This window comes from Perca fluviatilis, chromosome 13, assembly GCF_010015445.1.
Source record: "Perca fluviatilis chromosome 13, GENO_Pfluv_1.0, whole genome shotgun sequence".
NCBI classification, from domain to species: Eukaryota; Metazoa; Chordata; class Actinopteri; order Perciformes; family Percidae; genus Perca; species Perca fluviatilis.
In genome coordinates this window covers 9291445-9298175 of record NC_053124.1, presented here as the reverse complement: position 1 = coordinate 9298175, position 6731 = coordinate 9291445, and positions in this window count along the sequence as shown.

Here is a 6731-nt window from a genome sequence, read left to right as displayed (position 1 = left end):
AAAGTATGTAAGTATCATCAGGAAAATGTACTTACAGTATTGATGGTAAAAGTACTCAATGTAGAAAATGTCCTCCCATTTTAGACACTGGAAACGATCCAAACAGTTCTGTCAATCAACTAAGTGTTTAATCTGCTAATTATTTCAGCTGGCCTTGTAGGCCATTATATTGTTGGTTAGTTTAATTTATAAATAAAACATCGTATTTCATAAACTGCATGTGTTTTGTGCGCAAAAGTATTAACTTGTAAAGTAACTAGTAACTAAAGCTGTCAGATTAGATGAATGTAGCGGAGTAAAAAAGAACAATATTTCTCTCTGAAATGTAGCGGAGTAGAGGTAGAAAGTGGCATGAAAAGAAAAGACTCAAGTAAAGTATAAGTACCTCAACATTTGTACTTAAAGTTCCATTGTGTCATTTTTTTGAGTTGATTCTTAGCAAAAAAAAAAACTTTGTTCTTTCACAAATGTGCTCATTCATGTGGAATTACTTCCACCAACTAATCAAAGTATTCTCGTAAGCGTCGAATCTGCCATTCAGAATCATTCAGAATACATACGTGCGAGTCGCTCGAATGACGGCAGCCATCTTGCGCCTCCATCTTGCGCCTCCATCTTTATAATACATTAGCCAGAGAGGGACATACCTCCGCCTTTCGCGCTTTTACACCCAGTGGCACCGTGACGAATGCCAGGGGAAGATTACTCGATCTGCTGGCAGATTTGAAAGCCTGTTGAAGAAGGAGGATCACGCTAATACTTTACTAACATTAGCTTGCATTCGTATGGGAACCTGACAGCTGATGGTAGCAACGAAATGGTACCAAAATAACGAAAACGTAAAACTATTATTACACTGGAAGGAACAGTCACGGACGAAGTCGTACTTCTTGGATTAATACGGCCACCGTAGGCGTTAGAACGCCATCGGAATGGGAGGGGCTAGAAAGTAATATTCAGTTGGTTGTCAGATACAATTTCACCGCTAGATGGGAGAACTTCTTACACAATGTGGCTTTAAGTACAGTATTTGAGTGAATGTAATTACATTCCACCAGTGGCCATACTATAACAATTTCCAAAGGAAAATGAATGGGATCTCGCTCAAAAACGGCAGTTTGTTGTTGTTGTCTGTATCTGTTTACTGTGGTAAGTTTTTATGGAATTTAACGTTGCAACATGTGAAGTTACTTTTAACAAGACATAGCCGTTAGTGATGGGCATTCCGGCTCTTTTTCGTGAGCCGGCTCGTTTGACTCAGCTCACTGAAAAGAGACGGTTCTTTTGGCTCACAAACGGCTCTTTAAAAAAAATTATGTTTGGACTATGATAGGTGTGAAAAACAATTCTAATTAAATTATTAAATGAAATCATACTCACAATGTCTCACAATTTCTTTAAAAATGCATTGATTTGCTATGAAAAAAAGAATACTATTAAACATTTGCATTTAAATTACAATGTTTTTATGTATAGAAACAACATTCAAAACAAATACAATCTGAATCTGAACAAGATAATAGAACCCATATTAAAGAAAAATAAACAACTGAAAGGATTAAACTGGTCCCTCTTTTTCTCTCTGTTTTGTTTATAGAGCTGTTTTTCCTCTCCTCTGTCCTCTCCTCCGAGTTTGACAGTGTGTGTGTGTGTGTGTGTGTGTGTGTGTGTGTGTGTGTGTGTGGTGTGCGTGCGCGTGCGTGTTGTGTGTGGTGTGTGTGTGTGTGTGTGTGATGGCTCGGCCCCTCCCTCATGCCGTATAATTGGTTGACACCTTGTGTATGATTGACAGGAACAGAATGTGAGGCTGATCAGACAGTCGAAACTAATGTGTTCCTATATAATTATTTTTTTGTTCTTTGAATTAGTCAGTTATTTGAAATAAAATAAAATTCACTCATTATTTCATTATTACATAATGATTTAATTTCTATAGGCTATATTTTTAAAAATAGAGTCAGGTCTTCGGATATGCGAGCCAGCTCCCGTCGTTCACCTACAAGAGCCGGCTCTTAGAGCCGACTCATTCGCGAACGACCCATCACTAATAGCAGTAACTATATAAAATGGTTTGTACCTATTTCATTCGTCCAGACCTCTGAAACACCACAAGACTCATTTCCCACAATTGACATGTTATACGCATTTAACCTTCGTATTGTCTTCATGTCGTCCATGCAACTGTTGTCCTTCTGCTTTGGGTTAGGTATAAGTTATCACCCAATTCTGTGTTCCATCTTCTTAGCCATTGTCATCCCAACTTATTTCCTCTACTTTTGCACTTCTTTTGGGAATTCATGGTCAATAAACCTAATTTACTTATTAGAAAAAACAGAAATTGTGGATTAGAGGATTTATGTTTGATGGGTTAACACAGACGGGTACATGGCAAAGTTTCGTCGTTTCAAAACCATTTCAATTTCCTTAACGGCAGCACCCAAATTTAATGAAAATAAGATTAATTTTACGTGCAAAGAGCGTTAGATGGAACTATCATGTCATTTTTGGGCAATTTGGAAACTGGAAACTCATATTTCTAATATAGAAACTTTGAAAACGGGTCAAATATGAGCCAAGGACAACATAAGGCACATTTGACTGAATTTCCGATTTCCTGCTGACTTACTTTGACTACCTCGACCTTGACAGAACATTTTTATTAACTCTTTGTAAACTAGTGTACCCTGTTCACTGTGTGTCCTGTGGGATGTGGAGGAGTAGGAACAATTCCCTCTCCTCACACTGTGCTCTGGTTTTTATATAATAGATTATCCTGGATCGTAGTGACAGATGGGAGACGCGTCTGCTACGGGGGTTACATAACTTTCACTAAACCTTCATAAATCTGTATAATCTGAGTTTTGTCTCTCTGACAGTCACTCCTGCTGAATATGTTGCATTTAAACTGTGTACTTGTGGGATGTGCTAAGCAATTATAGTCTACTACAACAAACCATGTTATATGCTTATTTTTACAGCCCATGGTTACATATAAAATATGAAGATGAAGCTCTGCTGACAGGGCAAAACACAGACATGTTGGGATTCTTCACTTTCTATTAGGCCCCTTCTGCAATTGATGTTACTCTTCAGTACAATATTTATTGCCTGCAGGATTAACTCAGGCAGGGGAGGAGTGGGGTGGCATACAACTATCTTTATTTGATCTCGAAACATCTTTGTCGTAACGCGTGACGTGCTATGCTGCTGATGAATGAACCTTCCCCAGACCCACTCTTAACTTATAACTGAGAAGGGTCTGGTGTTAACCAGGCTGTGGGATTAGTGTGAGTACTGAGAAATACACTTGAATATATTAGTAGCATGGTAGCACTTTGGAAAACAAACATTTGGCTGAACTAAATTTAGAGGCAAACCTTCCCAATAAAATTGCGATTGTTTGTGCAGCACTAATTTCTTTGGAGGTTTGATTGGTTAATATTGGTGGGTAACCCAGATCCTTTATGCATGGTAGAGGGCCCCTGTCATCGAGTGGTTGCCCTCTCACCAATGTGAGCTGGTCTTATGTTTACTCATGCACTTTCATAAATTTCCGGCTACATGTTCTCGAGCTTCTGCAATTGCTCCAGCTGTTGGGTAAGGCTCGCCAACGATGCAGTGAGCGATGCCACTACCTCCTGTGTGAACTTCAGAGCGGCCCGGTAATCTTCCACCTCTTCTTCCATTCCTCTCAAGCTCTCCCGAAGCCGATTTGTTCCTCTTCCCTGGCCCGTCCAGGCCTCGGTATCGTGCTGCTCGTCTTCGTCTGTTGTTGTACCAAACTGATGTCAACTCATAAGCCCGATGACAGTTCGGATCTTCTAAAAACTTTCTTCTATCAAACACTTTTTAGCTGTATATACTGATGTCTCATTGAAGTCCCAGAAGTCTTTCAAAAAAACACTGGTTTCAGGACGGAGTTTGATGCAAAAAGAGTTTAATGTGCACACAAAGTTTAATACATAGTTTAAACCCGAGCAGATTCCGGAATCTACTAAAAATATTTCGTGGTGGGGCCCCTTCTCAGGGAAAACCTCAGCCTATTTTATAATATTTCTTCAATCAAAGGTTTAGAAATTGGACACCAATATATGTTTAGACTGCTGTGATGGAAATTGTATACATAGGTGAAATCTGAAAAAAAAAAAAAAAACTTTGGTCAACAAGTCTTCTAAGTAAGGTTCACTGTATCACAGTAGTGTCTGAGAGAACGCACACAGATGAGAGAGCAGCTACCTTTTTTAATAACTTCCTCCAGGAATGTGTGGGAGTGAAGGGGGGAGGAGGGGGGGGGGTGGTCTGAACCACTTCTGGCTTTCAGAGAACAACAACTTGTGGCCTCTCCAAGGAAATGGTGCACTAACTTTTTCTCCAAACAACCAAATGCATCATTCTTAAAGTCACTGTTTTTTGGCACGTTTCTGCAGACCTTGCAACTTTCTGAATTAGATCATGCTCCATCAGTGAGAGAGAGAGAGAGAGAGAGAGAGAGACACACACACACACTCACACACATACACACACCGTGGCCTTGGAACCATTACACAGGGCTGCGCGCACACAGACAATGGAAATAGACACTTCTACATAACACCTCACCCTCCCTGTTTTGGAGTCTGGGTAAAAAAAACACACTGTGCCATACTATCACAGAATACACATGATAACACTTGAATAAATGATTATAGGCTATAGGGTGCTTCATTTCCTTCACATAGCCGTGAGCTGTTTTTGGCGTTAACATAGTTTTAGCAAGCTGAAAACAACATTGGCACATCTATGGAATCTGCTGGGAAACCACACTTAAAAGTACATGATGATACATGATGCTCCGTGGCTAAACATTGACATTTGTTTAAGGCACACACGTGTATATATGTTGCATACCAAATATGCTGAGTGCGTAAGTGCTCATACTAATTGTTGTCAAGCTATCTCTTACTGCCCTCCCGTAGGCGAGAAGATAGGACATTGGTGCAGTTATAAAAATCAAGCAATAACATCATCGTGAACTCTAGCTAATATACAATGACATGACCATCTCATCCAGTTGCTTCAATCAGTCACGTGACTATCAGATCCAGTTAATCCATCAGTGAGTGGTTTGACTACTGAGCAGTGGTGGAAGAACCAAAAGATCTTTACTTGAGTAAAAGTACTAATACCACACTGTAGAAATACTCTGTTCTACGTGAAAATCCTGCATTGAAAATGTTACTTAAGTAATAGTATGTAAGTATCGACAGGAAAATGTATTCAGTGTATAGACCTTTTTTTTCATGGCAGACATGTTGACATGTCAGAGTACTAAAAGCACAGGTGTATTCAAACCCATTGATGATGGCTGCATTCCACAATAGCTTACTGGGACACTTGATGGAACTGAGCCACCTTTAAGGTTATCAATTTTAGCTGTGCTTTTCCTACTATGACAAGTCAAAAATATAGTATTTAATATATAAAAATAGTCTGCTGTGAAAAAGGTCCATTAAAGGTGCTGTAGGTAGGATTGTGAAGATCCAGGACTTAGCCAAAAAATTTTAACATCGACAACTTCTCAGTCCCTCCCCCCTTTCCACTAAAACGGTCTCCTAAGCTCCTCCCCCCACAAGGGACAATGAATGCGTGTGCATGAGCAGTGATTGACAGGCAGTTAAGACGCCCCCCTGGCCCTGATTGGTGCATCTGAACAGGGAGCGGTGGATTTTTGCAAATACAGGCTGTAGGTGGTGCCAGAGGAGGCAGATTATTATTTTTTTATTACCTGCTTCATGTAGTTCTACTAGAACATAGGGGCAGTTTCAGCAAATATGACAGAAAGTTAGTTTTAAGTCTTACCTACTGCACCTTTAAAAGTAAAAGTACTCAATACAGAAAAATCCTCACATTTGCGAAGCCAAACGATGAAAACAATCCAAACAGTTCTTAGTCAATTCATTGATTCATCAGCTAATCATTTCAGCTTTAACCCTAGGCCAAAATGTTGTTGGTAGTTTCATTTATATCTAAACTACATGTGTTTTGTGCAAAAATCGTAATTTGTAAAGTAACTAGTCACTAAAGCTTAATGTAGTGGAGTAAAAAGTACAATATTTCTCTCTGAAATGTAGTGAAGTAGAAAGTGACATGAAAAAAAAAAAAAACTCAATTAAAGCACAAAAAACTCTAATTTGTACTTAACCCTTGTGCTGTCTTCCCGTCGACCATTCAACTTTTTGCTTTTCTGGGTCAATATTTTACGTTTTGGTCCCGATGGTTTTGTCCCTTTTTTCAACGTTATTTAGTCACATTTTCCCGACGTTTTTGAAGTTTTTTTCCAAAATATTTGATGTCACTTTTTCGATGTTTTTTCGCTGAAAGTAGCTGATCATTTATTTTACTTGTGAAGCGCGTTGTACGGAACCATCCACGTTATTTTTTTTCCGACAATTTGGTTGAAAGAAACCCAAATTTCTGATATAGATCAAATAGGTCAAATTTGACCTGAGGACAACAGGAGGGTTAAGTACAGTACTGGGGTAAATGTCTTTAGTTACATTCCACCACTGCTACGGAGTCCAGTGTATTAAGACAGGCTGTCCAGGGATTTCTTTTAGGGCTGCACGATAGGACAAAAATCTAACTGCGATTGATAAAACGGGTGCATGCACCCATGTACTGGTTATTTTGACTGATATTGTGATTGCGATATGATTCACGATTTCAGGGGGAATGATCATTTTTGTATCATT